The sequence below is a fragment of the Schistocerca nitens genome, chromosome 1 (assembly GCF_023898315.1).
Source record: "Schistocerca nitens isolate TAMUIC-IGC-003100 chromosome 1, iqSchNite1.1, whole genome shotgun sequence".
Classification (NCBI taxonomy): domain Eukaryota; kingdom Metazoa; phylum Arthropoda; class Insecta; order Orthoptera; family Acrididae; genus Schistocerca; species Schistocerca nitens.
This window is the reverse complement of record NC_064614.1, coordinates 984,356,487-984,383,146: the sequence shown is the minus strand read 5'-3', so window position 1 is coordinate 984,383,146 and position 26,660 is coordinate 984,356,487.

Below are 26,660 nucleotides of genomic sequence, written 5' to 3'. Positions count from 1 at the left end.
ATCCACCGAAAATGTTGTGAGTAAGGCTAACCAAAGACTGCGTTTTATTGGCAAGACACTCTACTAAAGAGACTGCCTACACTGCGCTTGTAGGTTCTCTTTTAGAATACTGCTGCGTACACGATAGGATTGACGGCGGACATCGAGAAAGTTCAAAGAAGGGCAGCATGTTTTGTATTATGACAAAGTATGGAAGAGAATGTCGCTGAAATGACACAGGATTTGGGGTGGACATCATTAAAAGAAAGGGGCTTTTAGTAGCGATGGAATCTTCCAACTAAATTTCAGTCACCAACTTTCTCCTCCGAAAGTGAAATATTTTTTTGACGCCGAACTACGTCGGGAGAAACTATACCAATAATAAAATAAGGGAAATCAAAGCTCGCAAGGGAAAATATAGGTGTTAGTTTTTTGCTCGCGTGGTACGAGTTTGGAATAATAGAGAATTATTGTGAAGGTGGTTCGATGAACCTTCTGCCAGGCACTTAAAGGAGATTTTCGGAGTATCCATGTAGGTGTAGATGTAGACATTCGGTGCTTATACCCCCGCATTGAAGTCACGCTGGGTTGCATATACGCTTCAGCAGCGACCTCCAACGGAAACTTTTTGATTGCCCCCTTATAGAAAGTATAAGTACAAGGCTTTCTTAATAACAGTGTTAACAAATAGATATTTCATATGGATAGCTAGGAGGACTGTTGATATTTTTAAAAATATCGGGCCTCCGATACATCGATATTTTGAAACATGTCTTATCCAAGTGTCGATATATATTGAGGAGAAATATCGATATCGATAAACATGCGGAGAAGGAATCGACTTATCTACCTATGTTATTATCGGTTACACATTGTAAATATACTGCTGGTTTTAGAGCTCTGTATACAAGTACTGATTTATTATTGGATAGACTGTACATCAACAAACTAGCAGCCTCGCGAAAGAGCTAGTCACTTCGAAAGTTGGAGTGAGTAAATGACTATGTAAACAAAGGAAATATATAACTGCAAATGATTAACACTTATAATTATGACTGTCGGAAAATCGGAAGAGAAGAGAACCGAAGCATTTGAGATGTGGTGCTATAGAAGAATGTTGTAACTCAAGTGGGCTGATGCGGTAAGGAATGAGGAGAATCTCTGGAGATTCGTCGAGTAAAGGAATATATGGAAAACCCTGACAAGAAGAGAGGGAACATAAGACATCACGGAAGAACTTCTTTGGTACTAGAGGAAGCGGCGGTTTGCCAGAACTGTGGAAGAAGAGAGAGGCTGGTGTGTCCAATGTAATATTTCTGGCTTAGTCAGCCATCATATTAGGCTCCAAGAAACTGTTCCCAGAGCAGTGCAGATGCAAGAAGTATATAGATGACGAAATGTGGTGTGAGGTACCTGTGACAGATGTTAGATTCCGTACCATACCCGTGAGGAAGACCACCTGCATAATGCTACTGCTCTGTGATTGGCTGCTGTGTTCGGAGCAAGGGCGCCAAAACGTTAAAGTATAGTTATTATTATTAGCTAAACTACTCATTGGAATGACTTCACTTTTTAATATAAATATCTCTCAACAGCAGACTATCAGTCAGTCATTTTAGAATTATTAAAAACAATTTAAATCAAAAACAAAAGACTGACGAAACTGCAGACGAAGCACTTCGGAAGCGTTCGGGTCACGCCTTTTCTGGTATGGCGCGCGAAGAGTTTCGGGCTGTTCGTCTCTCTGGATTAGGCAGTCGAGAAGAACAGACATGTTGGCTGTCGTAGGATGTGTTTCCAATTTTTATTTAAGTTCCTGTTCGTCACTCAGGATTAGGCAGTCGAGATGTACAGTCATGTTGTCTGTGGCAGGTTGTGTTTGCCAGTATTCAGTATTAAAATATTCACCCCGGTAGTCATGAGACACAGACACGTGCCACAAATAGTGTAAAGATGCATTTTCGTAAACATTGTGTTTGATCATGTACTTTGCTGTATCAGAAAGTGTTGTATTAAGATCATGTAGTCTTTTCGTGTGGCTATATTAAAATACACGAGTGGCATCCCAATGAAGTGATACACTATTTCAGAACAGAACCCCGCTAAAAGTCAGTTTCAACCTCAAGATACAGAAACTACGACCTGCGTGCCGTTTTCTGCGCTGGGGACTTCAACTTGAAGACAGCAGGTTAGTGAACTATAACTGAACCTTCGTATTCCACACAGTCCAGGCCTCACGTGTACTGCATGCACAGAACAAATGTGCTCAGTGACACATCATCTGCAGTAATGCAGAGGACGTAAAGGAGGATGATCGTTATTAACACCAACAATCAATTCCTTCTTCCTTTCTTGCCGTACATGGCATCTCTCGCGGGGAAATCTTCGATGTTTGAGTGCTTTGGAGATATGAGGCTTGATTATTAGTGAGAACTCTGAACTGTGAAAAATTTTAGTGAAAATTCATACTATCGAAAGTGACTAATTTGCTACTAAATTACGACAGAACTGTGTAGGAACTCTGTTCGAACGCTATTTTGAACTTTAGTTGAACTTTGATTATTGATGCCACAGACAAATTTTTTTATTCACGAGAACATTACGTTTGTTGAGAGTGAAACTGGATGTATTGATGTGCAATAGTCAAAAAACCAAATACGTATGCAAGGTCCATGGGATTACTTTATTGTTTCTTCGAGAAGTTTTCGTCGTACTAGCAGTGTGAACGGGCGCAGTTCACCGCGGCAGATACACGCCTTGGCAGCCAGCAGCATAACCGAGACACAGCTGTAGCAGAGTTGCTGAACTGGGTGTTTTAGCAGTCTGGAAAGCAGTGGGTCACAGCAGCTTCAGCAGCGGGAGCAGAGAAGGAACTTCTCGACGGCAGCACACAGAATAGCATCTAAGAGTAAATGTTACTCCGGCACAACAATTTAATCTATGTAACGGACAGTTCAGTAGTTGTAAAATCTTAAAATGTAGTCTAAAATCGATTCATTTAAACATATTTGGCTAAAATTCATAAATTTTATAAAGTATAAAACGTCTGACGAAAGGGAAAAAGAGATATCTTCCAAGAAGTAGGGAAAGAGATCAAGTAAATATTGATGGCTATGATCCTTCAGATCAGCCACAAGACTCGCAAATAAATAACATTGTAGATGATTTAGTAGATCAGTTGCAAAGCTCAGATAATAATGAGATTAATGTTTCTGAAAATGTAGATTATATGTTAAATGATGGCACTGAGAACGTAGATATTGTCGCTCCTGACCGAAATGACATGGTAAATTTGGATGACGACGTGAGAGACATAGAATCTGACGTCAACATTACCAATGAGTGGAGTCAGGATAAAGGAGTCGAGCAAGATCAAAATCAATCTATGATGTCAATGTTGCAATCAATTATAGCAGAGCAAAAAGAAACTGAAAAGAAAATAGATAGTGTGCAATCAGAGTTAAAAGGCACCAAAGAAGTATTGGAGAGGAAAATAGACAATGCGCAAAAAGAAACTAAAGAGAAATTAGGAAAGAAAATAGATATATGCGGGAATAACTCAAATCAATAGCAATTTCAGGGCTTCAGAATAAAAGGTATTAAAACTTGAAGCTAAAACTGAAGCTTGTTCCAGTAAAACAGATAGGGAAATAAAAGAATGGGGTAAAAAATTAGAATTATGTAAGCTTAAAATAAATCAGAAGTTTGATAGTAATGTTAAAAAGCTGAGTGATGATATGGAGGCTCAGGATTGTGTAATATCAACAATAAATAGTAATGTTAGTCAAGTAATAAAGGAGCAAGTCAAGGCTTATAAAGAATGTAGTGATAAACATGACCAGCAGTTAAGTGAGTTAGAAAACATCAAAAGAGAGCAGCAAGTGCTTAGTCATAAGGTTTCACAAATAGGTGCTCATTGTAAAGGTATCAGAGATGCGATTTAATGTGAACTGAAAGAAATTAGGGAAGTAGTGAAAATCGACTTCCAGATAAAAGCAGGGATAAAGTGTGTGTGCATGTTAGTGATGTAACAAATCCCCCTATTGTTTACCATCCTTTCTCTAGTAGAGGTAACATACATTCAGTTGATTTTATTAAACAGTTCGAGGGTACACTTTCTGAAAACCTAACAGAACAACAAAAAATAAAAGCTTTGGCAAGCATATTTCAAGGAGACGTAATATCATGGGGAACAGGTGTCAGTAACACATGTACTACATACAAGGAATTTGTACAAGCATTCTTAAATCAATATTGGTCTACTAGCACACAAAACAGCGTATAGAGTGAAATTTTTGAAGGAAGGAGTTTTGCTAGTAGTGGTTGTAATAGCTATAAAGAGTTGCAGAGGAGGTAATGGAGGATGATCGGTATTAACACCAACAATCAATTCAGTCTTCCTTTCTTGCCGTAACAAAGCAAATAATTGAAGGTATAGGACGCAAAAGCTGTGCTGAGGTGAAAAGACTGCTGCAGCCAAGCCCTGTATACAACATAAATTTGGATGAAATCGGTGGTGAAGAGTAGGTACGGTGCCCTCGTGAGACGGAAAAGGACTTTCAGTTCGGCAGCTGTATTGGATCTTTTCATTAATGATGGATGGATATGGCATATGTGAAGAAAGCAGTAGAGTTCTCGCCGAAGCGAGCCCATAGATCGTATTAGCTTGGCGTCTCCTCGGGGTGACTAGTTTTTGTCCGTTGTGCTCTAAAGCGAACCAGCTATAGTAAAAATGCAGTAGCGAGATATGTGGTGCGGAAGACTCGTACGAACGGGGCGTGCGTGCGTGCAGCGCGCAGGAGGAAGCTGTCCGGGGAATCGCTACAAGGGCGGCACGTGTTTCGGTGTCGGGTGACCGCAGGAAGAAGCCGGCCCGATCGCGGGGACAACGCAGCGGCGCGGAAGTGCCGGCGGCGCCCGCGCCTCGCCCGGCTCGCCTTACAGCGCCGCCGCCGGACGGCTCCGCCCGCACGCCTACCATTCAACACGTCCGCCCGGCGAGGCATTCGACAAGTGTCGCTCTGAGTCAGCAGCGCTAACAACCCTCTCCGGCGGGCGGGCCCGCCTGCATATTCAACGGCTCAGCCCGCCCCGGGCGCTGCCGCCGCAGCAGGACGGCAATTCTGCAACCGCGGCACGGCGCTGACGTCTTCACACGCAGAGCAGGTAGCGGCGGTTTCAGTCGCGCACCGCCGGCAGCAGGAATTTGCGTAAAATTACCCACCCGGCTCTCTCTCGCGACGCAGTATCGGCACCTTCTAAGGAGGTGAAAGGGTAGGGAGAGAGATTTAACATGCGGAGGCAGAACACTCTGAGGAGAAGTTCACGCAAGCGAATTTGAATATTCCAAAAAGAGCTTCAAGAAGTAGGAGGAAAGCTGATGGTGATGATTGAGAGCATGAACTTTGTTCCAGTACATATGACTTCTCAGAAGAGAAATTTATTAACATCGACTATAGATTTAAGTGTGAGGAAGTCGTTTCTGAAGGTATTTGTATGGAGTGTAGCCATGTATGGAAGTGAAACGTGGACGATAAATAGTATGGACAAGAAGAGAATAGAAGCTTTCGAAATGTGGTGCTACAGTAGAATGCTGAAAATTAGATGGGTAGATCACATAACTCATGAAGTATTGAATAGAATTGGAGAGAAGAGAAATTTGTGGCACAACTTGTCTAGAAGAAGGAATCGGTTGGTAGCGCATATTCTGAAGCATCAAGGGATCACCAATTTAGTACTGGAGGGCAGCTTGGAGGGTAAAAATCGTAGAGGAAGAGCAAGAGATGAGTACACTAAGCAGATTCAGAAAGATGTAGGTTGCAGTACGTACTGGGAGATGAAGAAGCTTGCACAGGATAGAGTAGCATGGAGAGCTGCATCAAACCAGTGTCAGGACTGAAGACCACAACAACAAAAACAACAACATGACTTCTTACGGTTGTGCTCGTCAGCACTGAGTCTAAAGTTTCAGTCATTAACTTTGGTCTCCCTAGAACGAATAACCGTCTGTACAGTACGCCAGGTCCATTGTCATATGAAGTAATTACAGTCCAAAGTGTATTAGTTATTTCTGAGAACATTTGTCGTGGAGAAACAGCGGTCTAGCTAAAAGTACTTTGCAGTGGACACAAATTGTCTCGACCGCAAAAACATTTATTTAGATGGGCAACCGATTTCGGTCAGTTTTTGACCATCCTGGTGTAGGCTGTGGTGAGCAAAGGAGCGAGTGTTGTAACTCCACGAGCAGTTGACGTTCGTGGAGTTACAACACCGGCTCCTACAGAAAGTTCCGCTGTTTTTCAACCGAAACTGGCCGAGCAGAGGTGGTTATTGAACGCCCCTCATATCTTACATTTCAACTGGTGGATAACGGGTTTCTGGTACAGATTTTTTTTCTCTAGATTTTGGAACATCTATTTGAATTTAATTGTCGGTTTCGTGTGCTACTTTGATGTCTGATTTTCTGAAAATACCAGATATTCTTTGAGTGTATTTGTGGTTGTATATCATTCTCTACCATCTTCCGTTGTCGTTTTCTTTCTTAAACTTCATTGTTCTTGTTCTTCTGTGTTGAAAGTGGATTCTGTTGTGGTGTAGGTGGTAGCTGTAAGTTTGCTCTTTCCGTCTCTTGATTTCATTGTTAGCTTTGTTACTTAGATTTCTTTATATCTACTGATTGTGGTTATTCCTGCTACGGTATTAATTTCGTTTTGGTAGTTACCTGTGTTTAGTGGTAATGGGTTTAGTCTGTGGAGCATGTGTCTAAGTGCATCTCTTTTGCTTGGGTTCTGTTGATATGATGTTTGAATTATTATTGTATCTGTTGTAACGGATTTTCAGTATATGACTAATGTGGGTTGGTAGTCCCAAACTTTATGGCAGTGTCCAAGAAGCTTTGCTGTCTATTTCGTTAATTGTGACAAGTTCTATATCGTTTATAAATATGTTTGCTACTGCTCAGGCACTTAGGGTCCCGTTGGTAATCCTTCACTTTGTAAATAAAAGTCGATACTGAACTATAAATGTTTTTTTTCCATTATTAGCTCCAACATCTTGGCTGTTTGTTTGATGTACTCATGTGGAAAAATACTGTGCCAGTAAAGATTTTCTTCTGTGATGGATATTGTTTGTGACATTGAAGTATTGGAATATATATTAATTATATCAATGAGATGAGGTTAGTTGCTTCTTGAATATGTGTGTGTTTTACGTATTCAATCAATTCTGTAGCGTTTCTTCCACATCCTGTTACTTACTGCCACAATAAATCTTTTAAAATTACAAACCTGTATATACTGTCGCGACCATACTGTCACAGTAACAGATGCATTTATTGACACAATTACCATATATCTATCTTTTTGTGAATCCATTCAATCCCCGAGATAAAGCACAACGAACATTGCTGGAATGTATGGTATAACAGAGTATAGTGGTATATGTTCTCAAAGATTAAACTCTGGGATACTACCAGAAGTGGGCCGTACACATAATTAGTTACGTGAGTGATGTCTGTGGAAAGAGGCGATAGCCGTGGATACATATAATTTACCGAATGCTACTTGAAGGGAAAACACAATAAACCTCAGGAATTTTCTAACACAGGCATATGTAAGCTGCTTTGTGGCGAAAGTGTCTAAAACTTGTCGCCGGGCTCCCGCCCAGAACAAGACTAACGAGTATCAAGAAAATGTTTGAAATTAGTTTTGAATAACTAAGATTTAACGCTCATAATTATCTTTTTAATCGGAAGCCAATTGGAAAACGAGGTCTTTAGAATAATGCCTGCTCTTCTGCGTGATACATAAGGGTGTCTCTTACCAGCGCTGCTTCGTTTTCCGTTTCGGATTCATTAAAACGCAGCTGCTGTTCCTCATGTAGTGAAGTACAATAATAGGTCTTCCATTAAAAAACGTCGTGTTCTCCATGGCAACTGACTGAACAAAGAAATTGTTCCTAGCATTTCCGGTCGGACAATTGATCATCAGGTATCACAAAATGACAGTCCAGCACATTTCATCAGTGATGGAATGTACCTTGTGAGGTTATGTTATAGACAAGTCAGGAAAATATCATACTTACGTCATAGGTCTTATAGTTAAAGTTAAAAGTTGTATGGCAGCGGCTGGGACATCCCGAAGGGCAGGTTCAGCCGCCTAACTACAGAGGTTTTCCTTGCTGTTCACGAAGGAAACGCGCCTGCAAAAAAATGGCTCTGAGCACTATGGGACTTAACATCTGTGGTCATCAGTCCCCTAGAACTTAGAACTACTTAAACCTAACTAACCTAAGGACATCACACACATCCATGCCCAAGGCAGGATTCGAACCTGCGACCGTAGCAGTCGCGCGGTTCCGGACTGAGCGCCTAGAACCGGTGACCACCGCGGCCGGCAAACGCGCCTGCAGGCGCCTTTCCTTCGCGAAGTGACAGTGTTGTGTTGGGAAGTGTTAATGTTAAGTGCAGGTGACTGTTAATGTGAGTGAGTGTGTGTGCGTGTGTGTGTGTGTGTGTGTGTGTGTGTGTGTGTGTGTGCCGGCCGGAGTGGCCGTGCGGTTCTAGGCGCTACTGTCTGGAGCCAAGCGACCGCTACGGTCGCAGATTCGAATCCTGCCTCGGGCATGGATATGTGTGATGTCCTTAGGTTAGTTAGGTTTAATTAGTTCTAAGTTCTAGGTGACTGATGACCTCAGTAGTTAAGTCGCATAGTGCTCAGAGCCATTTGAACCTTTTTTTCTTTGTGTGTGTGTGTGTGTGTGTGTGTGTGTGTGTGTGTGTGTGTGGAGTGTGATGTGTAAGTAGGCTGTTTATGTTTTCTTATTGGCAACGTTACGTAGAGCTCTGTATGAAAATCACTGGCTGTGCTGTGTGCAGTCTGTGGCTAGTTTGCATTGTTGTCTGCCATTGTTGTAGAATTTTTCTAATAATATGTTATTTACTTTGTAAAGATGTTTAGACATTATTTATTCTGTTTTGTTTTAATGCTCACGTGTGAAGTTGATGTTTCAAAAGTTATTCTGATCTTTTATGTATTTACTTATGTCATAATTCCTGTAACACTGATGTATATGTTATTTCGATTCCTCTGTAAAGCCTGCATTACCACAAATGTTATCTGTATTGTTATGTTCTTTAATGATGTATTTTGTACTTTTGTTATTGTATTCTCATGTTATAATATTGTAATTGACACCAGTTCATCAAATTAAGTAACTTGTTAGCATTCATTTCACTGCACACATTTCTGTTGGTCATAGTAATGCACAATATGTGAGAAGTTGGGACTGTTAGTGTTTGCACGTGTGTTGATAATTCAGCAAGGGACTGGATAACAGCAATGCTGGTTCTAAGGATAATTCCAAAGACATTGTGAGTGCACAAGTCGTGGTTTATGGACTTGCTATATTTTCCGCAAGACTCTTCGATGGTGATTGTGCACCTGCACAGTCGCAACACATGGCTGCTGGCCATCTCTACAAGGACTACAGTGGGTCTGCATCTTTGATGGCCTGCCAATACCATTATTTCTACAAGGACTACAGTGGGTCTGCATCTTTGATGGCCCACCAATACCATTATTTCTACAAGGACTGCAGTGGGTCTGCACCTCTGGTGGCCCACCAATACCACAATCTCTACCAGGACTGCAGTGGGTCTGCTCTGTGATGACCTACCTACCAGTATTCTTCAAAACTTCGACTGACTCTGCTGTGGGTTTGCTCTGTTGTGGCCCATTACCTGTCTGCATGTCGAGAGTCAGCACTGTCTTTCCGTTGGAAGGACAACACTACTTCTTCAAGACTGCATGGAAATCCACTACTTCCGTGTGCATTGTCTTTGAGATAAACACTGCAATTTTACTGTGATGAACGATCAGGACTGTCTTTATGGACTGAAAAAAAATTTTAGATTTTGACCAACATTGTATCAATAAGTGTGTGCATTTGATATCTTTGTTATTGTAATTATGAAAAAAATTTTCAAATCTGTATTGGCCACTGCCCAAAACAATTCGTAATATTCTTTGTGGGGAGCATGGGGGCTATGTAAGTGTGCTGTTTAGGTTTTTATATTGGTAACGCCACGTAGCGCTCTGTATGAAAATCACTGGCTGTGCTGTGTGCAGTCTGTGGCTGGTTTGCATTGTTGTTGGCTATTGTAGTGCTGGGCAGCTGGATGTTAACAGCGCGTAGCGTTGCGCGGTTGGAGGTGAGCCGCCAGCAGTGGTGGATGTGGGGAGAGAAATGGCGGAGTTTTGAAATTTGTAAGACTGGATGTCATGAACTGCTATATACACTCCTGGAAATTGAAATAAGAACACCGTGAATTCATTGTCCCAGGAAGGGGAAACTTTATTGACACATTCCTGGGGTCAGATACATCACATGATCACACTGACAGAACCACAGGCACATAGACACAGGCAACAGAGCATGCACAATGTCGGCACTAGTACAGTGTATATCCACCTTTCGCAGCAATGCAGGCTGCTATTCTCCCATGGAGACGATCGTAGAGATGCTGGATGTAGTCCTGTGGAACGGCTTGCCATGCCATTTCCACCTGGCGCCTCAGTTGGACCAGCGTTCGTGCTGGACGTGCAGACCGCGTGAGAGGACACTTCATCCAGTCCCAAACATGCTCAATGGGGGACAGATCCGGAGATCTTGCTGGCCAGGGTAGTTGACTTACACCTGCTAGAGCACGTTGGGTGGCACGGGATACATGCGGACGTGCATTGTACTGTTGGAACAGCAAGTTCCCTTGCCGGTCTAGGAATGGTAGAACGATGGGTTCGATGACGGTTTGGATGTACCGTGCACTATTCAGTGTCCCCTCGACGATCACCAGTGGTGTACGGCCAGTGTAGGAAATCGCTCCCCACACCATGATGCCGGGTGTTGGCCCTGTGTGCCTCGGTCGTATGCAGTCCTGATTGTGGCGCTCACCTGCACGGCGCCAAACACGCATACGACTATCATTGGCACCAAGGCAGAAGCGACTCTCATCGCTGAAGACGACACGTCTCCATTCGTCCCTCCATTCACGCCTGTCGCGATACCACTGGAGGCGGGCTCCACGATGTTGGGGCGTGAGCGGAAGACGGCCTAACGGTGTGCGGGACCGTAGCCCAGCTTCATGGAGACGGTTGCGAATGGTCCTCGCCGATACCCCAGGAGCAACAGTGTCCCTAATTTGCTGGGAAGTGGCGGTGCGGTCCCCTACGGCACTGCGTAGGATCCTACGGTCTTGGCGTGCATCCGTGCCTCGCTGCGGTCCGGTCCTAGGTCGATGGGCACGTGCACCTTCCGCCGACCACTGGCGACAACATCGATGTACTGTGGAGACCTCACGCCCCACGTGTTGAGCAATTCGGCGGTACATCCACCCGTCCTCCCGCATGCCCACTATACGCCCTCGCTCAAAGTCCGTCAACTGCACATACGGTTCACGTCCACGCTGTCGCGGCATGCTACCAGTGTTAAAGACTGCGATGGAGCTCCGTATGCCACGGCAAACTGGCTGACACTGAAGGCGGCGGTGCACAAATGCTGCGCAGCTAGCGCCATTCGACGGCCAACACCGCGGGTCCTGGTGTGTCCGCTGTGCCGTGCGTGTGATCATTGCTTGTACAGCCCTCTCGCAGTGTCCGGAGCAAGTATGGTGGATCTGACACACCGGTGTCAATGTGTTCTTTTTTCCATTTACAGGAGTGTGTATTATGACTATTAAGATAAATACATTGTTTGTTCTCTGTTAAAATCTTTCATTTGCTAACTATGCCTATCAGTAGTTAGTGCCTTCAGTAGTTTGAATCTTTTATTTAGCTGGCAGTAGTGGCGCTCGCTGTATTGCAGTAGCTTGAGTAACGAAGATTTTTGTGAGGTAAGTGATCTGTGAAAGGTATAGGTTAATGTTAGTCAGGGCCATTCTTTTGTAGGGATTTTTGAAAGTCAGATTGCGTTGCGCTAAAAAAAAATATTTTGTGTCAGTTTATGTACAGTCATGTATAATTTTTCAAAGGGGACATTTCAAGTGTTGGAATTTATATGTGATTAAGTATGCTGATTGCAATTTTTTGAACGTGGTAATGATCTGTGTGACCGAGATTACTAATAAATACATTTTTGTTAATCGGGACCTTACCTTAAAGGAATATGATGCTTTTCAAATTTTTGTCAAATGAGAGTCACAGTCCGTATAAAATTTCTTACTTTATTTGTCGCACAAACTGTCTAGAGGAGTCTCCCTTCCCTTGATGTAAATTTTTCGCTTCAGCAGTGAATCATTAAGACGTGGAGCCCGCATGTGAGCCTCCTCACCTTGTCAGTGGGGTCTTTTGAGCAGCGCGGAGCTGTGCTGACTCGAAATTGCAGAGGTGAGGGAGCTGTCCGCAGGGACGCATCTTAAAACTGCAAGGCCAGCGCGTGCTGCTTGCCGTATCCCCCCCCCCTCACCACCACTCCTCTCGCAGCCCTACCACTCCCTCCCTAGCCCCTCTGACGCGGGGCGGCCTGTAATCAGAGCGAGCATTGTGCTCCCTGTTTGGCTGGCCCGCGCTCATTTGAATAATGCCGATGACGTCGGAATTAGCCCGACTCCGGGGCCAGCTGACCACAGCCTGACTCACCAACTACCCCCCCCCCCCATCCCCCCTCCTAACCAGGACTGAGACGATGAACGCCACACCCCACAGCTTCCACTATCCTCATCTCGTCTAACAGCCCGCTGCCAATGGCCCTCTCTAGGACAACGTCAGTTTTATTCCCGATGGAAAGGATGGAGGGAATGTTCGAAACGTGCACCAAAATTTAAAATCATTTGGAGTGAAGCATGGAGAGTTAGGAAAAATTACACAGGAGACTATATGATAACACACAAACGGCCAGCAATTGGACTAATGCTTGCCTGAGGCTCTCCCTTCGTGATGGAACCAAAGTTCCTGATCATTACGACTGTAAAGTGTTCTTGAAATTTGTCTGTGTTGAAACATTTATTGAGTCAAAAACACACTACTGGCTTAATGGCACATCATATCCCATTGGACAGGAAATTAGTACAACCTTTCAGAGGTTCCCATTTCACTCAAGATTTATCGTTGCAATAGTACATATGGAGAGATTATTAGTTACACACAAGTGGTTTTGAGGTAACAGTTATTGAACCATCCATATTTGTCAGTGACGTAGCCTTCACGGTGACAATGGAAGCGCTGACTCTGGTATCTAGTCGAACGTACAGATGGCGAGTACTGTCCTGGGATACATTACACCACGCCTGCTCAACCTGTTTACGTAGTTCTGTAGAAGTTATTGGTTGACGAGTCGCACGTGTCACTTCTCGTACTATCATATCCCACAGGTGCTCTACTGGAGACAAGTCCACAGATCGTGCTGACCAGCGAAATTGCTGTATGTGTCGGAGAGCACGTTGAGTTTCACAGGTAGTGTGTGGGCGAGCTTTATGATGTTGGACAACACGTCACCTTCCTGTTGCAAGAATGGCAAAAGAACAGGTCCAACAACATTTTGCACGTATCGAGCGCTGATTACGCCTACATCTACATCTACAATTATACTCCGCAAGCCACCCAACGGTGTGTGGCGGAGGCCACTTTACGTGCCACTGTCATTACCTCCCTTTTCTGTTTCAGTCGCGTATGGTTCGCGGGAAGAACGACCGCCGGAAAGCCTCCGTGCGCGCTCGAATCTCTCTAATTCTACATTCGTGATCTCCTCGGAAGGTATAAGGATAGGGAAGCAATATATTTGATACCTCATCCAGAAACGCACCCTCTCGAAACCTGGACAGCAAGCTACACCGCGATGCAGAGCGCCTCTCTTGAAGAGTCTGCACCTTGAGTTTGCTAAACATCTCCGTAACGCTATCACACTTACCAAATAACACTGTGACGAAACGCGTCGCTCTTCTTTGGACCTTCTCTATCTCCTCTGTCAACCCGACCTGGTACGGATCCCACACTGATGAGCAATACTCAAGTATAGGCCGAACGAGTGTTTCGTAAGCCACCTCCTTTGTTGATGGACTACATTTTCTAAGGACTCTCCCAACGAATCTCAACCTGGCGCCCACCTTACCAAGAATAAATTTTATATGATCATTCCACTTCAAATCATTCCGTACGCATACTCCCAGATATTTTACAGAAGTGACTGCTACCAGTGTTTGTTCCGCTATCATATAATCGTACAATAAAGTATCCTTCTTTCTATGTATTCGCAATACATTACGTTTGTCTATGTTAAGGGTCAGTTGCCACTCCCTGTACCAAGTGCCTATCCGCTGCAGATCTTCCTGCACTTCGCTGCAATTTTCTAATGCTGCAACTTCTCTGTATACCACAGCATCATCCGCGAAAAGCCGCATGGAACTTCCAACACTATCTACTAGGTCATTTATATATATTGTGAAAAGCAATGGTCCCATAACACTCCCCTGCGTTACGCCAGAGGTTACTTTAACGTCTGTAGACGTATCTCCATTGATAACAACATGCTGTGTTCTGTTTGCTAAAAACTCTTCAATCCAGCCACACAGCTGGTCTGATATTCCGTAGGCTCTTACTTTGTTTATCAGGCGACAGTGCGGAACTGTATAGAACGCTTTCCGGAAGTCAAGGAAAATAGTATCTACCTGGGAGCCTGTATCTAATATTTTCTGGGTCTCATGAACAAATAAAGCGAGTTGGGTCTCACACGATCGCTGTTTCCGGAATCCATGTTGATTCCTACAGAGTAGATTCTGAGTTTCCAAAAACGACATGATACGCGAGCAAAAAACATGTTCTAAAATTCTACAACAGATCGATGTCAGAGATATAGGTTTATAGTTTTGCGCATCTGCTCGACGACCCTTCTCGACGACTGGGACTACCTGTGCTCTTTTCCAATCATTTGGAACCTTCCGTTCCTCTAGAGACTTGCGGTACACGGCTGTTAGAAGGGGGCAAGTTCTTTCGCGTACTCTGCGTAGAATCGAATAGGTATCCCGTTAGGTCCAGTGGACTTTCCTCTGTTGAGTGATTTCAGCTGCTTGGACACTTATTTCGATGTCAGCCATTTTTTGGTTTGTGCGAGGATTTAGAGAAGGAACTGCAGTGCGGTCTTCGTCTGTGAAACAGTTTTGGAAAAAGATGTTTAGTATTTCAGCTTTACGCGTGTCACCCTCTGTCTCAATGCCATCATCATCCCGGAGTGTCTGGAGCCACTTACTGATTTAACGTAAGACCAGAACTTCCTAGGATTTTCTGTCAAATCGGTACATAGAATTTTACTTTCGAAATCACTGAACGCTTCACGCATAGCCCTCCTTACGCTTTGACATCGTTTAGCTTCTGTTTGTCTGAGAGGTTTTGGCTGCGTTTACACTTGGAGTGAAGCTCTCTTTGCTTTCGCAGTAGTTTCCTAACTTTGTTGTTGAATCACGGTGGGTTTTTCCCGTCCCTCACAGTTTTACTCGGCACGTACCTGTCTAAAACGCATTTTACGATCGCCCTGAACTTTTTCCATAAACACTCAACATTGTCAGTGTCGGAACAGAAATTTTCGTTTTGATCTGTTAGGTAGTCTGAAATCTGCCTTCTATTACTCTTGCTAAACAGATAAACCTTCCTCCCTTTTTTTATATTCCTATTAACTTTCATATTCAGGGATGCTGCAACGGCCTTATGGTCACTGATTCCCTGTTCTGCACTTACAGAGTCGAAAAGTTAGGGTCTGTTTGTTATCAGTAGGTCCAAGATGTTATCTCCAAGAGTCGGTTCTCTGTTTAATTGCTCGAGGTAATTTTCGGATAGTGCACTCAGTATAATGTCACTCGATGCTCTGTCCCTACCACGCGTCCTAAACATCTGAGTGTCCCATTCTATATCTGGTAATTTGAAATCTCCACCTAAGACTATAACATGCTGAGAAAATTTATGTGAAATGTATTCCAAATTTTCTCTCAGTTGTTCTGCCACTAATGCTGCTGAGTCGGGAGGTCGGTAAAAGGAGCCAACTATTAACCTAGCTCGGTTGTTGAGTGTAACCTCCACCCATAATAATTCACAGGAAATATCCACTTCTACTTCACTACAGGATAAACCACTACTAACAGCGACAAACACGCCATCACCGTCTGTGCTATTGTAGAAATGTCGGCAGAATTTATCTCTGGCTTCAGCCAGGTTTCTGTACCTATAACGATTTCAGCTTCGGTGCTTTCTATCAGCGCTTGAAGTTCCGGTACTTTACCAATGCAGCTTCGACAGTTTACAATTACAATACCGATTGCTGCTTGGCCCCCGCATGTCCTGACTTTGCCCCGCACCCTTTGAGGCTGCTGCCCTTTCTGTACTTGCCCGAGGCCATCTAACCTAAAAAACCGCCCAGTCCACGCCACACAACCCCTGCTACCCGTGTAGCCGCTTGCTGCGTGTAGTGGACTCCTGACCTATCGAGCGGAACCCGAAACCCCACCACCCTACGGCGCAAGTCGAGGAATCTGCAGCCCACACGGTCGCAGAACCGTCTCAGCCTCTGATTCAGACCCTCCACTCGGCTCTGTACCAAAGGTCCGCAATTTCCTCCGATCCATAGCGACACACATCATCGGTGCCGACATGAGCGACCACCTGCAGATGGGTGCACCCTGTACCCTTCATGGCATCCGGAACGACCCTTTCCACATCTGGAATGACTCCCCCCGGTATGCACACGGAGTGCACATTGGTTTTCTTCCCCTCTCTTGCTGCCATATCCCTAAGGGGCCCCAGTACACGCCTGACGTTGGAGCTCCCAACTACCAGTAAGCCCACCCTCTGCGACCGCCCGGCTCTTGCAGACTGAGGGGCAACCTCTGGAACAGGACAAGCAGCCATGTCAGGCCGAAGATCAGTATCAGCCTGAGACAGAGCCTGAAACCGGTTCGTCAGACAAACTGGAGAGGCCTTCCGTTCAGCCCGCCGCAATGTCTTTCGCCCCCTGCCACACCTCGAGACGACCTCCCACTCTACCACAGGTGAGGGATCAGCCTCAATGTGGGCAGTATCCCGGGCAGCCACAGTCGTAGTCCGATCGGGGGATGCGTGGGACGAGCTGGCCGTCCCAGACAAACCCCCATCCGGACCCCCACAGTGATGCCCATTGGCAACAGCCTCAAGCCGTGTGACCGAAGCCAACACTGCCTGAAGCTTGGAGCGAAGGGATGCCAACTCAGCCTGCATCCGAACACAGCAGTTGCAGTCCCTATCCATGCTAAAAACTGTTGTGCAAAGAACGTCTGAACTAATCTACAGAGAGCACAAACAATTCGACACAAAATTTAAACGGTTATTAAAATACAAGATTGCCTAGTAAATGTAGTAATGCTGCTACTTGCGCACTGCTGACACACTGCTCGGCGGCTGAAGGAGACTACGCGATTTTACACTATTCGGGTACTAAAACGCGATGCTACAACTCTCAAATACTATAATACGCCCGAAATTCATGAATTAAACAATGCAAATACCAAAAACACGCAAAGAAATTGAAACGTCCCCTTTTGAACAATTATACAGGACTGTGCTTATCCTGACACACAATATTTTTTTAGCGCAACGCAATCTGACTTTCAATAATCTCTACAAGAGAATGGCCCTGACTAACATTAACCTGTACTTTTCACAAATCACTTACCTCAAAAAAATCTTGGTTACTCCCACTACTGCAATACAGCAAGCGCCACTACTGCCAGCTAAATAAAAGATTCAAACTATGGAAGGCACTAACTACTGATAGGGATAGTTAGCAAATGAAAGATATTAATAGAGAACAAACAATGTATTTACCTTGATATCATATATATATATATATATATATATATATATATATATATATATATATATATATATATATATAGAGCAGTTCATGACAAATTTCAAAACTCCGCCATCTCTCCCCCCACATCCACCACTGCTGGCGGCTCACCTCCAACTGCGCAACGCTACGCGCTGTTCACAGCCAGCTGCCTAACACTACAATGGCGAGTATTACAACAATGCAAAGCAGCCACAGACTGCACACAGCACAGCCAGTGATTTTCATACAGAGGTGGCGTTACCAAAAAAACCTAAACAGCCTACTTACAAAATTATGAATTAAACTATGTAACAAATAAGTGAGCTATTACAATTTGATCACGTTGGAATGAAGCCTCATCCGTAAAGAGAACATTTGCACTGAAATGAGGATTGACATATTGTTGGATGAACCATTCGCAGAAGTGTACCCATGGAGGTTAATCAGCTGCTGATAGTGTCTGCACACGCTGTACATGATACGGAAACAACTGGATCTCCCGTAGCACTTTCCATACAGTGACGTGGTCAACGTTACCTTGTACAGCAACAACTTCTCTGACGCTGACATTAGGGTTATCGTCAACTGCACGAAGAATTGCCTCGTCCATTGCAGGTGTCCTAGTCGTTCTAGGTCTTCCCCAGTCGCGAGTCATACGCTGGAATGTTCCGTGCTCCCTAAGACGCCGGTCAATTGCTTCGAACGTCTTCCTGTCGGGACACCTTCGTTCTGGAAATCTGTCTCGAAACAAACGTACCGCGCCAAGGCTATAGCCCCGTGCTAATCCATACATCAAATGGGAATCTGCCAACTCCGCATTTGTAAACATTTCACTGACTGCAAAACCACGTTCGTGATGAACACTAACCTGTTGATGCTACGTACTGATGTGCTTGATGCTAGTACTGTAGAGCAATGAGTCGCATGTCAACACAGGCAACGAAGTCAACATTACCTTCCTTCAATTGGGCCAACTGGCGGTGAATCGAGGAAGTACAGTACATACTGACGAAACTAAAATGAGCTCTAGCATGGAAATTAAGCGTTTCCGGACACATGTCCACATAACATCTTTTCTTTATTTGTGTGTGAGGAATGTTTCCTGAAAGTTTGGCCGTACCTTTTTGTAACACCCTGTATAAAAAAAAAAGTTTAATAGAGGTAGTTAGTATTAAGTTAATCGTTTTAAATTATTGAAAGTATGATTTAAAGCACTAAGGAATTGAGTTACACAAGATAAGTAATAATAATGGGAAGTCGTAAATGTAGCTTCTGCAAAAGAATTAAATATTTGTTACGGAAGACTTTTTGAAACAAATGTAGGAGAGGAGAGCTTTCTAACAGTCATAATTTCGGATGAAGGAACATTTATCTGTGTTAAATGTTGCGTCGTCATGCATTGCCGGCTCATAAACTAGAAGCGTATCCGTAATTAAGAGTTACCTGTGTAGTTGTCGACGTGAAATTGGCGCTTGTACAGCGAGGCAGCTAGGAGTTATTTCGACTCCTCGTCGACTGAATTATCTGTAGTCGGCGAAAACCATATGTGCTTCACATTTATGTTTACAGTTCACAGCATGGGCTCGGTGGCAAAAACAATCCACTTACTAACGTTTCACCACTGTTCGAACAGCGTTGCTTTTCAATTATGTTGTGAAATATTAGTTCGTGACAAGATGCGTATTTCTACTTCATCTTCACAGAATCCACACTTTGCATCGGAAACAGTTCGTTTGGCAAACTTGTCTCTTCAATGCTCTTCACATTGTTACCTTCGGATGCTATAGTACATAACAAAAATCACTTTGATTTATTCGTCCATGAAGTTCACAGTCTGCGCTATACACTGAAAACAGTCCACAAAACAGTCCACTCAGCAACACACGTTACTCAACTGTCCGCACTTCCCTATTTTCAAGTTCCTTTGTGACATGGTAATCCACAACATGAAGCACTTTAATATATTTATATTTGAACTTCACAGACGGCATATGCGTCCTTATACAACACAGTCTAAGGCTGCTGCTATAAACACGTCATTCCGTCACTCACGCATGTCAACAATCTATCTCCTACGACTGCCGTACTTCCGAGTAACGCCGGATTTGTCCTAATTTTGAGGGAATCCACGACGCCCTGGGAATAGATCGAGTTACACAGCAGTGCGGATTAAACCAGAGCCTTTTTTGTTTCTAGATAATTTATATTGATCCAGCGATTATCACTCCTGATATACATGAAATAATGAAATGCCCGCTAAACACGCTGGGCAGAACAGGTGATTAGAATTATGGAAAATACCAAATAAGATTGGGGTCAGTTTCCCTTTAAAATTGTAATTTATTGTAATTTAATAACACATTTAGAACCAAAGCGGCATATAGTCGAGCCTTTACTACTATGAGTTTCAACTCCAAATCTTTCACCGAACGCCTCCACACAAGAAATATTAAAAATCCAAAAGGTAAATTTGCAGTTAAAATCGTATCCTGCATGATATTTCAAGCGATTAGGATATTAAACAAAGTATGAAATGAAATACAAATAATAATTTCGTTATTCTTTATTTTGAAATAACATCAATTTTTCTAAAAACAATTCGTTATAATCAATAATTTTTGTTTAATTTTATCTTAATGCGAGTTGATGAACAATATTTTTAGTCAATCCCTGAAGAGTATAAATGAATAAACTTGACGGTTTTCCAACGCGAGAACATGCCACATATAATTGGCCATGTGAAAAGGCCGGATTTTCTAGATCCAACCCACAAATTGACATTGGTTGACCTTGTGACTTATTAATAGTCATGGCAAATGCCAAGCGCATTGGAAATTGCAGACGTCTGAATGGAATGGGTGAGTCTGAACTGAAGGGATAATTGGGATTCGTGGTAGGAGAACAATTTCACCTTCAAATTTGCCGTTCAAAATTGTAGCTTCAAGAATATTGCCCATAATTTTTTTTGTGACTAATCTTGTATTGTTTCATAGCTTAGGTGCATTTAAATTCCGAAGCAAAATGATAGGTGAGCCAATGTTTAGTCACAAATTATGTCGTGGCCTTCCTGGTACAGCCAGCGAATTAAAAAATTCAACAGGATGGTTGACCGCTTCTTCAGGATCGGTAACAGTCTCGATAGATTTGAACAATATCTCATTGCCGGGCAATGACTGTTGCATTTTGAAGTTAATAGCGTCAACATCGATATTTTTTGCGGCTAAAATAGCTCGTTCACGAAGCCACGCATGATTAATATAATTAGCTTGTAAATCTGGAAATATCCTTTCAATCAAAGCATCTTTCGTATTTACCATGTTGCAGAAATTGTCTGCCAATTTATTGCATTGTGTGTCTCCACGCAATGGTATTGTTCCATTTCCAATGTTGAGCAATTGCTCGGAGAATAATACTGCCACTGGATCGTTTTGCGGTTGAACACGTATATTTGTGTTAAGACGTAATGTACTGACATTTCGCCATAGATAAGATAGTTTTATACATGCGTTAATTTCATCCGCATATGTAGCGCGGGGAATGACCGGCAATGTCTGTCTAAAATCACCGGACAGCAGCAGTAAGGCACCACCGAAAAGCCTGGTGTTATTATTTGGATCTTTCATCAGTCTATCGAGAGCTTCAAGTGAATGCTTGTGGGCCATAGTGCATTCATCCCAGATAATAATTTTGCATTTTTGCAAAACTTTAGCCATACCGGAATGCTTTTTTATGTTGCGCACTGCATCTGGATTTGTATGACTGGTCAACGGCAACTTGAGTGCTGAATGTGCAGTCCGTCCGCCATCAAGCAAAGTGGCTGCAATACCTGATGAAGCAATTGCTAACGCAATATGATTATGTGATCGAATACGCGCAAGTATTAGTGAAATGATAAAGGTTTTTCCAGTGCCACCTGGTACGTCAAGAAAAATTTTAAAAAATCCACCTTGTTCTGCTCCAATTGACAAATTAATTTGATCGTATACATTCTTTTATTCATCAGTGAGTAGTTGCTCATTATTTTCAACGAAAGTAGTTAAAGAGACCGTATTGAATTGTTGTTCGCGCTGAATCTCGCTGTTAATGATGTCTGTTGCTGGGCGGTTAGGTGAGGTCATACCAAAATGACTGAGTAGCATGTTCGAAATCAGATTGCAAATATCTTCAATCTTTATTAGTGACTCGTTATATATTTCCGGCGAAAAATCGATATTGGGATCTTGATCAGCGATCCGAATGTGATGCAGAATGTCGTTGCTCATGGAATCTTTATATTTGTCCCAGAGGACAGAGGCTCGAGATGGGAAACATGTCGTCAATAATATGGCGAATAATTGGCGAATTTGATGAGGAGAGGAACTCAATGCTGCATCTGCAAGTGTAATACCCCAATGGTTGTCATCTTCCAGCAAATGTAATTCGCGACACGCATCATGATATGTGTCGCACAAAATTCCATTGACTGTTCGCAAGTATTGGAAGGACGTCGGTCCATGAACATTAACCAACAATAAACGCAAGAAGAAACATTCGCGTTGCCTTGGATGGACAGTGTATAATCGGCCTATTGTATTTTCCATAAATATGCCGTTGTATCCTTCAACCGGAACACCTCGCTTTCGTGGTTCCCTATTTTTTGACTGTTTGTTCCATGTGAAATATCGTGGTACATCAGTATACATTAATGACTTTGCGAATTGACCGGGAATACCTGGTCGGTTGCATAGTTCGAAAAATCAGTTAATGTGGCATTTGGGACAATTTATGCACGTTGTAGAGCAGTCTCTTCCGTGAAATAAACACACTGTCCATTTTCAAGGTGCACGGCCAAATGTATAAGTGCAGGCTCTCTTTCGTGTATCGGAAAACCCAAAATACGCCAAACTGCTTCATTGCTGCTGATGTATCGGCCCATTTGACACCGTGTTATTTCATCGTTTTCGTTAACATAGTGAACAGCAAATACAGCCATATCACTGCCCTTATGGACATATTTGCATATATATTTTATGGACTTCACCTAACTGCGGAGCTCAATGTTTATGTGTGCTTTGTAGATTTTACACAGCAATGGTGAATTGTCAATGTCAATGTCAATGTCAACTGTGATTGTCAATGTCAACTGTTGTACCGTTTGACATGCGTAATTGATGTGTTTGACCACCATGGTCAGTGTCTCTACGACGATACAATGGATAACCATCGATATTAGTCACTGTATCATTTATACAATTTTTTGGAAAACGTTTCGCACATTTTCCATTGTCCATGCACGGCGCCGTCCTGTTTATAGCACCACATGGACCATGGATCATGTTAGCGGTAACAATCTCATACAATTCTTGATCGATATTCCGATCCGGAATTTCTGCTGAGATAATTTTATCAATTTCTTCAGACTGTATTTTGTCGACCAACCAAATGAATATATGCGCGTGTGGCAAACCTCGTTTTTGCCATTCAACAGAATACAGCCAGCAACGTGTTTTGTCAAATACAGAGGAATCTATAACCAAGTTCGTCAACGATTGTCTGAAGACAGGTGCAGTGATATCGTTCCGATTTATTGCAGTTTGACCTGGCAATAACGCAATTTTAAATTCATCCCATTTTGGATTACACGTAAATGTAGTGAACAAATCTGGTCGTCCGTACGCGCGCACAAAAGTCATGGCGTCTTGAATATGTTCTTGCATATGACGTGGGCTACCAATATATGATGATGGAAGAATATATAAAGTACTGATGTCGTTGATAGTAGTTATTTCATCTACGTTACCAACAATAGCATCACGCAATGGATGTATTCCTCAACTCGAAGTTTCGCTTGATTTTACCTGATGTATCGTAATCGCTCGCTTTCAATTTTCGCATACATATCAACGATATATTGATGAAACAGCTGGCGGCATCGGAGAATATTACTGTCTTCATTATCACGAATCATCAACCAATATGCGTAGAAGTTCATCGCGCTCACTTTCTTGCTGGTTTCTGGACCTGCAAAGTAAAAATATAATTGAGACAAAACGAAATTCATCGTGCATAATAATAAAATATTAGGTTAAAATGGCTCTGAGCACTATGGGACTTAACATCTTAGGTCATCAGTCTCCTAGAACTTAGAACTACTTAAACCTAAAGACATCACACACATCCATGCCCGAGGCAGGATTCGAACCTGCGACCGTAGCAGTCCCGCGGTTCCGGACTGCAGCGCCTAGAACCGCACGGCCACCGCGGTCGGCCAGTAAAATATTAGGTAATGACATGTGTAGATTGTACCTGTTGCAGGATTTCTTTGTTTTATTAACAGAATCTTCCGTCGGTTCTTGGTAGAACAACATTATAACAAATGAAAAGCACCAGTTTTGCATTTGTTCTACAATATTACTTTTATTGTTAACCAGTTTTCGGCTTACAAGGCCATCTTCAGACATTTACTGAGTATTATCACCAACATTTAACTTATTTGGTGATAATACTCAGTAAATGTCTGAAGATGTCTTTGTTTTATATTTAAATGATATCCATCTTCTCCTTCCCATAGTATCAATGGATATTGCAAAGCGTCGTAAGTGCGATGACTGTCTTCAATCGTATGCACTGTGTTATCTCTGCGTTGGATTCGTATATCTCGACGTTCAAATGCGTCGCCAACCATAAGAACTGCAACTTCATTAATGGTCAGTGCATTATATCGGCCCGCGTGCTGCCCAGATGGTACTTTGTCTCCTTTGATGACGATCGCATAGTTGTCGTTTTGCAGTCTGTTTGAAACCGTAATGAACAACTGGACCAAGTGGTTGTGATTCTGTAAATACGGTTCTAAAATACCCACAATTTCTCGCTCCTCCATCTGCTGGATATGGTTGTACTGGCAGCGTGCGTTTATTTGCTGCTCCTCATCACCCATGAAGTAGATTTGCTGAAATTTTGAATCGGTATCAGGCATCGGCATTAAAGGACCAGTTTGATTATACACTTGGCCCTGAATCTTAAACGTTGATTGAAAATTGCGACCATCTTCATTGTGAACGATTTTTGTTGCTCCAAATGATGTCATTTGAAAGCACATATTGAATTTGCGAATTTTATGCAAAAACAATTTAGATTGTGATTTAGCTCCAGCCAATAGTGTTTTCAATGGTTCTGGCGGCGAATTCAGTGGTGGCAATACAACTTTTCCAGACGCGCAGCAGAAACCGGCCGATTCTCCTTTGTATTTGCGTGCATGACAGTGTTGGCATTGTTTGTTCATAGCACCGATTACAATTTGTGAATGTGACGAATAATCGATGTCCGACTCATATTCAAACGCAAGGAGAAGAAGTGATGCACATGTCAATGCGCGATACAGTTGCAAACGCTGTTGTTCACGTGTTCTGAATATGTCGGTGACTCGTTGACGGGCCAGTCTTTGTCTGAATGCATTAGCTCGAAGACGTTCGTTGCGTTGCTCTTGACTTTCATTAGCACGTCTAAATGCAGCCTGGTTTCTTAAATTTTCATTGTTCGCCAACTGATCTTCTGCCGAACTATTTAACCGACGGTTCTGGACTAATTGTGAATTCCGAGTCCGTCGACCAATATTTCCTCCTCGTCCACGTGGACGTTGCATTGTTTTATGTACGTAACTTATATATGTGTATAATACACTTAATGTTCACTGAAATGCGACACCTGAAATATCAAAAGACACCGTACAAAAAAATTAAAATGTCAAAATAACGAAACACACGTAACATAATACACTCAAATTAAAATGTCGAAAAATAAACGAAATCCTATGGACGTAATTTATATCTGAATATAATACGCTCAATATTGCACACAAAAATGAAACGCCACCTACTGTACTGATTTAAGAATGTAAATTTTCCAGGTTCCCACTGGAATACATAGACAAAAAATCCTTCAAGTCGATCCAGCCGTTTAGTTGCAGTATAGATAAATAACGTAGATACCGACTATAGCGCCAGCGCCATCTGCCGGGCTGATTTGTGAATCTAAACCATCCAGGGAGCCATCCAAGTGCATACAAAAAAAAAAAAAAAAAAAAAAAAAAAAAAAAAAAATCATTCAAATCGGTCCAGCCGTTTAGGACGAGTTCAGTGACATACACACGTACAGTAGAATTATATATATATATATATATATATATATATATATATATATATATATATATATATATATATATCACAGCTAGGCTGAAAGCCTCAAGGCAACGGTGGATAGACAAACATAAACAAGATGCAATACAAACAGCTGAAGGCCACAATAAAATTTTCAAGATTTTAAAATAAATTATCATAACCTTTCAAAGGCAGAAGGCCACAATGTTTAAGCCTGAAAAATAATTTTAAGAATAAGTTTCCAAGGCTGAAGGCCCATAATTAATTTTCCAAAATTAAAAAAAAATGGAACCATAAGCCTTAAGTTTTGAGTTGCTAAAACCGGACTAAAAGTAAAGATACAATGGCAATAACCTTTCAGCAAGTATCCACTTGCCAGAATTCAAACTTACTTACATAAAACACAGTAAAACCAACAATTTTTTATCATTGCCTATTATAGATTATAAACAGACAATTAAACACCGGTGAGAAAGACAGTAAAGACAACAGCACTCAGATGCCTCCAGGGGGTCGGTCTGCCCTCGTTCACTTAGGTGAGACAGGTGGTGAGCCCAACTACATTCGACCTGTCAGAATCCCAACCAAGGGACAGCCACGGACCGAACGACAAAACGACTTGCTTGCTAGCAATCGGTACATGAGAACTCAAACACAATATGTTACGGACGTAATTATCCACAATCAAATATGTATATGTAT